Genomic DNA, 9977 nt, shown 5'->3' on the forward strand with positions numbered 1-9977 from the left:
TAATAATGTGGACTAATTTTGAAACTTAAAGATATTATGTAGTTTATATTTTTGGGCAATTATAATTATGATTAAGAATGAAGTTGATAATTGGGGTGTTGCATTGATGACCATGGAAGAAGATGCATAAGACGTTTTATAGAAGATGCATAAAATATGAAGTTTAGTCGATTAGTGTAATGAGTTGACCCAATTTTCAAAGTCTTTTTGTTTCCTTCAGTAAAAAGTGGTATAAGGGACCATCCCACTATGCCAATCATTTACAACTCTTTTTGTTCTTTTGCGTGGAATGTCATATAAGGGGCCAATGCACTTCATAGAAATTTCCACGTATGGAATGGGATTGCTTAAGTCTTTTCCAAGTTTTTTTTATTTACTTACATGAAATCATATGAAAGTGAATCTCACTAGCTTGACTACCTCATAATTAATTATTTCTGATTAAAAAAACCACATAATTGATTATGTTCTAGAGTTTAGTTGAAAGTATATTAAGGTTCATACAATCATACTATATATATTTAGAAATAAAAAAAAATGAATTGATAAATTAAGTGAAATTTGTTAACATATAATATTTATTTTATTTTATTTTAAATATTTTTTATGTTTTATTATTTAACTATAATGATTATTTATTGAGTTGTAAAAAAAAGTTTTTCTTGTTTGTCTTGTTTTAATTTTTTAAACAAATATACATTTATTGTAACCCCTCCGTGAATAAAAACACGGAACAACAATCCCCACCCCATCATTTTCCTTCTTTTTTTTCCTGCTTTTTTTCTCTACCAACTTCTCTTTCTCTCTTCTTTTTTCAATTTTTATTCCATATCTCATCTATTCCAAAATCTAATCACGTCGGGGTGTAATTAAGGAATCAAGGTACATTAATTCTACCTTATCAGATTTTCAAACAGAGTAAGTTCTATTTTACTCTAAAGATCCCTTATTCTCTGTTTTTCTCTATGATTTAGTCATCAATCTTAGTGGGGTCAGTTGAATAAACTAATTCTCTCAACTTATTTTATTATATATAAAATTTCTATTTTGTTTGGATAACTTGCATTAGACCCTTATATTTTAAAGTTTATCTAGAGTGAGAGGCTAAATTTCTAAAGGTTGCTTGGAAAGGAAGTAGTTAAAGTAAAGGAAGCTAACTTTAATTTTCAATAGCACTCTAGGTTAGAAGATCTGGATGTGGAGGGGACCTGATCCCAATATTGAATTTCTCTTGCAGGGATGTTGTTTGATAAAATTGTTTGGTTTTATGTTGTGTGAACATGTATAAATATTATATTTTGATGATGATACCATAGGTGGTTGATAGACTAAATAGCAGATTAAGCAGATGAAAAGGTAGGTTCTTGTCAATGGCTGGAAGGATCAGTCTTATTAAGTCGGTACTTTCTTCTATTGCGTTGTTTTATCTGTCCTTATTCAAAATGCCCTCTGATGAGACCCAAGGAGAGAACGTGCCTACCAATGATGAAGACCAAGCCCAAACCATAACCTCAACACCCATACCTCAGAGGATTACAAGGAGAAGAACATAGAATATGAGAGTTGAACATCAATTGGTACGTAGTCTCTCTATTTGTAATTTCCATAGAGTATGTTTTAATAGCACAATTAGGAGGTGAAGACATAAGAATGGAGCCATAAGAAGTCCATTAGGGTAGAAAGGAAACCCTTGTTTCTAGAATGTGTAGGATGGTGCGGTTTTTACCAAAGTCACACCCTAAAACCGCACCACTTCTCCCTTTTCCATTCTACCCTTTATACTTGCTCTCCAAGGCTCCTAAATCTATAAATAGTGAGACCTACCTCATGTAATCACAAGTTGAAATTATAGTAAAGAAATTCTGCACAATTTTTGTGTGATTTGTGAGTGAGTGAACCTCCTCCTAAATTGGTCTTATCTTGTGAGAAATGAGCTCTCAAGTGGCGACCTCCCATGCACTCATCTTGGTGATTCCATCCCATCAAGTGGCATGTTTCATCATAGCTCCACTTCCATAAGTTCTTCTTTCATATTCTCTTCCATTAATCCATTCCATTTGATTGTGTCAATTCGGTTTTCTAGTCTTGTTAATTGTTTTGCTTCCATGTTTTCAATTCGGTCCATATTCTTGCTCACCTAGTGTTTGTTAAATTTCCACACCATATTTGTCATCATTCTCACCATTGAATTGTGCTTTTCCTTTGCCTTTGTGAAATGAACCTTCACATCTACTTAACCACTTGGTTAAGTTAATGTCCAGTGGGGATTTTCCTTATGTTCTCACCTATAATTGTCTTAAAATCAAAATCTCAGTAAAGTGTCACCATAAAAATGAACAATCCTAAAATCAAATCACATCATGTGGTTATCAAAGCTTAGATTCTTATGTTAGTTGCTTGAGTTGATTTGGCACTTTACAATTTCTTTACATTCTAGCACTTTTAATTCTTGTCTTTAAATTCAAGTACATTTACTTTCTTGTCTTTAAATTCAAGTACCTTTACATTCTTGTCATTATTTTCTTGCTTTTAATTTTCCAGCACCTTTATTTTTTTGCAGATTTTTTTTGCCAACCTTTCTTTTTATTCATAGCATATTTTGTTTTGAATATGTTTCTTGTTATGTCTTCTATTGCTCTTTCCTTTTTCTTTGAGTTTTATGTTCATTAGTGTTCTAGGTGTCCTTGTTTTGATTCTTCTTACTTGCTTTTTATTGAGAAGTTTACAACTTAATTAGAAACTTGTTTTAGTAGAGGTTGATTTAAAGTTCCAAACACATGATTTCTAGTGTTCAATTATAATGAATTCAACCAAATTTTTTGGAAAATTGCAAGTTCTTGAAAATGTGCACGATGCAACTTATGATCATTCTTTGTCATAAGTCACATTAGGATTAAAAAAAAAAAAAAACAGTAACGATTTTTCCAAAACAGTGACGTTAAAAAGATAAACATAAAAAAGCAGCAAAGAATTTTTTTAAAGGCATCTTGGTTATCACTTGGTATAGAAAATCATTTTCACAAACTATGGATTCAACTTGATTGGTGTACCGCCATGGTGGTCGGGTATGATGACGTGGCATCCTGCTACAGTGTAGGCGTGTTGACAAGGCGCCAGGTTGGCGGATAGGAAGGAAGTCGGGGGGCACGCATAGTCGCCAGTTGTTAAGCTGGCGTGTTCCGATTTCCAGTTTACCAGAATAGGCGATCGCCAGGTTGAAGATGAAGTCGCCAGATGTAGACTCAGGCGACCAAGCAGTCGGAGATCGCCAGAACAAGCACATCGCCGAAGATGAAGGAGAAGCAGATTATGAAGGCGGCCGGCGAGACCACAGGGAAGGTGTATGAAGGCCCTAACTCGCCAGTTCCAGTAGAGATCGCACTCCTAAGTTTGCTATGCACTGGGCAGTACCATGCATAAGTAACTTAGCCAAAATAAGAGTAGAAGCAGCGCCAAGTCAGGGAGCCTCCAGATGATGGCACGTGTACGGTTGGATGCGGGCCACGTGTCCAAGTCTGCAACTGCCAGGAGAGAGAAAGCCACCAGGTATATAAGAGCTCTTAACAAACTTTCTGAGGTACGCACGTTCAGTTCATACACTTTACGCTTGCGAGTGATAGAGCTGATTGTGAGAGAGGATTTGCACGGTTCTCGTTCTTAGTATTTGGTGATACCGTCACTGACTTGAGCGTCGGAGTGCGATCGGCCGCAGCGGCGCCGTATCGTTTCTTTGCAGGTTCTTGAGATAGATCCCGAAGAGGAACAGAGGTGAGACGCGGTGCGCACGTCGATCCTTTGACGAGGCATTCTCCAGCGTTCCGGTCAACAGGCAGGATCATCAGGCGCCCACCGTGGGGCCGTGTAAAACTTGCTCCCATCCACAGCGTGGGTTCTTGGAGGTTTACGAAGTTTTCTGCGTGTTTGTGCGCTGGTGCAACCGTCGTTCGCAGTTTCTTTGAATTTCGTTCGGTGAGTTTGCGTTTTGTACCGTTTGTTTGGTTTTCGATCGGTGGAGTGAGGTCTTTTGTTGCTTGCGCGCAATCTGTTTGGTGGAAGTTCGAGTTCTTTCGCTTGTTTGGCTGTCCGCGGGGAAACGGTGGTTTTTTGGTGAAGCTGTGGTTTTCTTCGAAGGTTTGCGGTGTTCTTGAAGTTCTTGCGCAGTTTCTTGAGTTTTCTCCGATTGATCGCTGATTCGATCGTTGTTAAAGTGTTGTTTGCTGTATTCCTGTGGTTCGCTGAAGTTAATGAGAAAAATGAGAAGCAATCGCTCCAGTCCCGTGGCGCCTGTCGCTACTGAAGGCGACGCCGCCATGACCATGGCGCAGATGGCAGAGATGATGCGCTCGTTGCAGGCAACTGTGGAAGCCTCGCGCGTAGAGCAGGCAAGGATACATGAGGACCTGGTCGCCTCTCGCGCCAGAAACGAGGAGCTCAGCAAGGTGACTGAGGAGCTGCGTCGAGCTCTTCAGGAGCAACAAGGACGTTCTGCTGTTGAAGAGGCGGCGCCGTCTACGCCACCTCGTGTTTTCCCAATGCCTTTCGTTCAGGCGATTACCGACACGCCTATTCCCACGAGCGTGGTTCCGGTTAAGGCTGTCTTTACCGGCGTGGAGGATCCAGAGGCTCATCTGACCACGTTCCACACCCAGATGATGCTGTCGGGAGGGTCAGACGCCGTCTACTGCAAGATGTTCGTGAGTACGCTCCAGGGAACGGCGATGGAGTGGTTTGTGAGCCTGCCTAACGGCCACATAACAAATTTTCAACAGTTCTCGAAAATCTTCGTCGAGCAGTACATTGTGAATAAGGCACCGCCCAGGGTGTCCTATGATCTGTTTGATATAAGGCAGTACCATGGGGAGTCCCTCAGAGACTACCTCAATCGCTTTGGAGCGCAGATGGTCAGATCGCCGGCCAAGGATGAAGAAATGCTGGTCTATGCCTTCAAGAAGGGCGTGCAGCCAGGGCCATTCTGCGAGGCCTTGATCAGGGCTCATCCAGCGACGTTTGCTGAAGTCAGGCGACTTGCAGTAGCCCACATCGCCGACGAGAGTGAAGTCGCAGAGAAAAGAGGCAGCGTGGCTCCCGCCAGGCCACGCGCCCAGACCAGGATCCAGCCGCAGAGGGTGCTGGAAACGGCGGCGGCGGCCAGAAAAGACCAGAGGACTCGCCATCCTTACGACAGGAGAAACAAGGGAAGAAGCCAAGCGCGCCAACAACCAGCACGCCAGCAACCAGCACGCCGGGAGTACAATCGCCCGCCTATGCACAAATTCGTCATGGGACTAGCGGACCTGATCGCTATCCCTAACATATCTGCTAGGTTGAAAGCGCCCGAGAAGGTGGGAGACAAGGTGCTGGGGTCAAAGCCGGACGCCTGGTGCGAGTTCCACCAATGTTTTGGCCACACCTTGGACTCGTGTTTGTCTTTGGGATACCAGCTCGACGATCTGGTTAAGAGCGGGTTCTTAAATGACTATCTGCTGGACAGGAGGACGGGGGGAGCGTCGAGTTCCCAGCCAACAGGTGGAGAAGCCCAGCAACACGAGATGCCTATCCATGGGGAGATCCACACCATTGCAGGGGGTTTCTCAGGTGGTGGATGCACCGCATCGCAGAGGAAAAAGTATGCGCGGTCGGTGATGACAGTGGACATGTTTGAAGATCACTCGCCGGAAGTGGACATTACGTTCACAAAGCAGGATCTTCGGGACGTTGTGCCTCATGACAACGATCCCATAGTTATTTCGTTGATAACAGCAGGGAGGAAGGTCCACAGAGTTCTGGTGGACCAAGGAAGCTCGGCAGACGTGATGTTCTGGCCGACTTTCACGCAGCTGGAATTGCCCCTTGACCAGCTAAGGCCCTATGGAGGGTGCTTATATGGGTTCGCTGGTGACCAGGTGGAGGTCAGGGGGTACATTGAGCTGAGAACCACGTTTACAGATGAGGCTGGGTCGAGGACGGAGAAAATCAAGTACCTCATCGTAAACGCCCCTTCAGCATATAACATCCTGTTGGGAAGGCCCACTCTTAACAGGATAGGCGCCATTCCATCGACACGGCACATGAATGTGAAGTTGCCGTCCATGGAAGGAGTGGTGATCACGATCAAGTCTGATCAGAAAGAAGCGAAAAGGTGCTATGAGAATAGCATGAAAAACAAAAGATCAGTGAGTTATGTAACAACCACCCCACCTCCCGGTGTGAAGCCCAGGCCGCCGGAAGGGATGTAGAGATGGTAGACGCTGAGCTGGGGGAGAGGAATGCTGGCCTAGAGGAGGAAGAGGCGCGGAATCGCCCCGAGGAAGCAAGGGAACAGGGAATCGCCAGGGCGGTGATCGCCAGAGAATCCAGGCCCAAACCTGTTGAGCAGTGGCTCGAGAAGGAGATCGGAGGGAAAATCTTCAAGCTCGGAAGATCTCTGGAGGTCGATCTCCAGGACCAGATCGCCAAGGTGATTGAGCGGCATCTGGACGCGTTTGCTTGGTCCGCTTCGGACATGCCCGGGATCGATCCCGACTTCTTGTGCCATCATCTGGCGATGGACAACATGGTGAGACCGGTGCGACAAAGGAGAAGAAAATTCAATGAAGAGAGGAGGCAGGCGATCAGGGACGAAACACAGAAACTCCTCACTGCAGGCCACATCAGGGAAGTCCAGTACCCTGAATGGTTGGCAAATGTCGTACTGGTGAAGAAGAGTAACGGGAAATGGCGCATGTGCGTCGACTTCACCGATCTGAACAAAGCCTGCCCAAAGGATTCGTATCCTTTACCAAGCATTGATGCCCTGGTTGATAGTGCTGCAGGGTGCAAGCTGCTGAGCTTCCTGGATGCCTTCTCGGGCTATAATCAGATCAAGATGCATCCCATGGATGAAGAAAAAACAGCCTTCATGACGGAGAGGTCGTGCTACTGCTATAAGGTGATGCCGTTTGGGCTGAAGAACGCGGGGGCCACGTACCAGAGGTTGATGGATCGGGTACTTGCACCAATGCTGGGAAGGAACGTGCAAGCCTACGTCGATGACATGGTCGTGACCTCGCAGGAGAAAAGCAAGCACGTCGAAGACTTGGAAGAATTGTTCACGACGATCGCCAAGTTCAAGTTAAAGCTCAACCCGGAGAAATGCATTTTCGGCGTGGAGGCTGGAAAGTTTTTGGGTTTTCTCTTGACTGAAAGGGGGATAGAAGCTAACCCAGACAAGTGTGCCGCCATCTTGGCGATGAGAAGCCCGGCTACAGTGAAAGAAGTCCAGCAACTGACAGGTCGGATGGCAGCCCTATCTCGCTTCGTGTCAGCTAGCGGAGAAAAGGGGCACCCCTATTTTCAATGTCTGCGGAGCAATAATAAGTTTGTTTGGACGAAAGAGTGCGAGGAAGCTTTCGTTAAACTAAAGGAGTATCTGGTGAGCCCGCCGGTTCTGTGTAAACCACTGGCGGGAATCCCTCTCAGGTTGTATTTTGCTGTGACTGAGAGGGCGGTGAGTGCGGTGCTCGCCCAGGATCAAGATCAGGCTCAGAAGCCTATTTATTTTGTGAGCAAGGTGTTGCAGGGCCCAGAAACGAGATATCAGGCCCTGGAGAAGGCTGCGCTGGCTGTGGTGTTTTCGGCGAGGAGGTTGCGCCACTACTTCCACAGTTTCACAATACTGGTGATGACTGACCTGCCCATCCAGAAGGTCTTGAAGAAACCCGACGTTGCGGGAAGGATGGTGAAGTGGGCGGTAGAGTTGTCAGAGTTTGATATTAAATATGAGCTTCGAGGCCCGATCAAAGGGCAAATCTTTGCAGATTTTGTGGTCGAGCTCTCATCAGAGGCGACGCGGGTTGAAGGAAACGATTTCCGTTGGGTACTCTCGGTGGATGGATCGTCGAACCAGCAGGGTAGCGGTGCTGGAGTCATATTGGAAGGGCCCAACGGTGTGCTGATTGAACAATCTTTGAGGTTTGCTTTCAAAGCCAGCAACAATCAAGCAGAGTATGAGGCGCTGATCGCCGGGATTTTGCTGGCCAAGGAGATGGGAGCTAGGGTGCTGATGGCTAAGAGTGACTCGCTGCTAGTCACAGGGCAAGTAACCGGCGAGTTCCAGGCTAAAGATCCACAAATGGCGGCCTACTTGGCGTATGTGCAGGAATTGAAGAGTTCCTTTGCCTCTTTTGAAGTAGTACATGTGCCCCGAGAGCAGAATGCCCGAGCTGACTTGCTTGCTAAGCTCGCCAGCTCAGGCAAAGGGGGTAGGCAGAGGACGGTGATTCAAGAAACTCTGAAGACGCCGAGGGCATTTGTAGCAGATCACCTGGTCCTTCAGATAAGCAAGTCGACGGAGAGAGCAGCGAGAAGCCATAAGTCTTTGACGCAAGAAACTCTGAGATCGCCGGTAGTTAGAGCATGCCGAGGAGAGAAGGTGGACGTGATGCAGGTCTGCGCCGACCGTGAGCCAGACACTTGGATAACACAATATAAGCGGTGCCTGGCAGATGGCCTCCTCCCGTTGGATCCGACGGAAGCTAGGAAGGTAAAGAAAAATTCCAGCAAGTACACATTGATTGATGGCGATCTATACAGGTTCGGGTTCACTCACCCACTCTTGGAATGTATACACGGCGAGAAGTGCACGAGAATCATGGCAGAGCTCCACGAAGGTATATGCGGAAGCCACGTCGGGGGTCGAGCTCTGGCCGCGAGGACTCTCCGTGCAGGCTACTACTGGCCATCCATGAGAGAAGATTGCAAGAAATATGCCCAATGCTGTAAACAATGCCAGCAGCACGCCGATTGGCACAAGGCACCTCCCGAGGAGTTGAAGTCGTTCTATAGCCCTTGGCCGTTTCATACTTGGGGAATCGACATCCTGGGACCTTTCCCGCTGGCGATCAGGCAAATGAAGTACTTGGTGGTGGCGATTGAGTATTTCACCAAGTGGATTGAAGCAGAACCAGTGGCCCAGATCACCGCACACAAGATCGAAGGTTTTGTATGGAAGAACATCGTGTGCCGGTTTGGAGTGCCTAAGCGCCTGGTGTCAGATAATGGAACGCAGTTTGCAAGTCACCTGTTGAAGAAGCTTTGCGAAGGGGTAGGAATTCAACAAGTGTTTGCATCCGTCGAGCACCCCCAAACAAATGGCCAGGTGGAATCAGCTAATCGGGTGTTGTTGAGAGGTTTGAAGAGAAGGCTTGAGAAAGCTAAGGGAAGTTGGGCTGAGGAGGTGCCCCGTATAGTCTGGGCGTACCACACCACCGAGCAGTCAGGAACCCATGAGACCCCGTTTAGCTTAGTCTATGGGTGCGACGCCATGATTCCGGTGGAGATCCAGGAGAGCTCGCCGAGATTCCAGAACTTTGTAGAGGAAGACTCGAATGAAGAGAGAAGGCTGAACCTGGATCTGCTGGATGAAGTCAGGGAAGAGGCGAGGCTGAAGGCTGAGGCGGTGAAGAGGAGGATCGAGCGAAGATACAACTCAAAGGTGATGCCAAGGCAGTTTGGAGAAGGCGATCTGGTGATGAGGAAGGCCCACCAGTATGAGATGGAGAATAAACTATCACCCAAGTGGACTGGACCGTTCAGAATAACCGAGGCGCTCGGGAACGGAGCCTACCGCTTAGAAACGCTGGAGGGAGGGGCGATTCCTCGCACCTGGAACGCCACACACTTGAAGTTGTACTATAGTTAAGAGCTTTGTAAGTAAAGACAAACACAATGTTATATTACAATGTCTCTGTTAAAACAGTTTGAAGGGGGCACTCTTTTTTTCCTAAGGAGGGTTTTTAATGAGGCCACCCAATAAAAGAAGAGTTTTCGAAGTATAAGGTGTTTTCAGATTGCATGTGTGCTATTTTCAAAAGTTTTGAAGAAAGACCTTGTCATTTGTACATGATTTAAGGCAAGAAAAGATATATCGCGTGCTTTCTAAAAAGTTTTAAGTCCTCATCGTTTTTCGGCGATTAGAGGCACCAGTTAAGTTTTAAGTC

This window comes from Phaseolus vulgaris, chromosome 4 (assembly GCF_051622355.1).
Source record: "Phaseolus vulgaris cultivar YP4 chromosome 4, ASM5162235v1, whole genome shotgun sequence".
Classification (NCBI taxonomy): Eukaryota; Viridiplantae; Streptophyta; class Magnoliopsida; order Fabales; family Fabaceae; genus Phaseolus; species Phaseolus vulgaris.